Source organism: Rhagoletis zephyria, unplaced genomic scaffold (assembly GCF_001687245.7).
Source record: "Rhagoletis zephyria isolate East Lansing unplaced genomic scaffold, Rhagoletis_zephyria_1.1 Rzeph_scaffold_00243, whole genome shotgun sequence".
Taxonomy (NCBI): Eukaryota; Metazoa; Arthropoda; class Insecta; order Diptera; family Tephritidae; genus Rhagoletis; species Rhagoletis zephyria.
In genome coordinates, this window is record NW_016157327.1 from 301,552 (window position 1) to 302,361 (window position 810).

Below are 810 nucleotides of genomic sequence, written 5' to 3' on the forward strand. Positions count from 1 at the left end.
AGGGACAACAAAACGCGCATTAGGTGTTCGCATAGCCGAACATCAAACAGATATAAGGAAACAAAAACACAGCACAGCCCTATCACAGCACATATTAAACAGCGGCCACACAGCTGATTTCACTAACACTAGGATTATTGACAAGGAAAAGAGGGAAATGACGAGATACACTTTGGAAAGCTTAAGAATATTAGAAAAAAGGGAGAATAAGATCAATAAAAAAGAAGATACGGACAACATCGCGGCCGCCTACATGTTATGCATATCAAAATAAACAATTTAGTAATGACAAGACTACCATAAAGAGTGGTACTGATTATGTGTATATGTATTAATATTAAGTTTAAAGTAAATGTTTAATATTATTGTGAGTATATGTTCTTTGTATTAGTCCATAATTGTTGTCTTTGTTTTTACAAACACATGTATGCCAACTTTTATTATTCATTTGAACATCTTTTGTTTTTTCGTTGTATTTCTTTGTTGGATTTAATAAACATAGTGGCCCCTGATTATGCTGGAAATTTCAGCGAAACGTTGGGCAACGAAGGTGGAATAAGTGTTTTATTTGCACCATTAAATAATAGATCACACCAGCCTACAAGTGTACCTAAAATTTTTTATCTAAGAAGGTCTTTGGACTTCAGCAGGACTTAGAATTGACCCGATAAATTTCCCTTTTATCGATAAATATTAATGATTTCATACATATCGATAGTTCGATGAATTTCAAAAATCCTAAAATCCGATAACTCAACAAAATTCGTTAACTCGACCAATTTCAATAACTGTGAAATTCGAGGGCTCGAC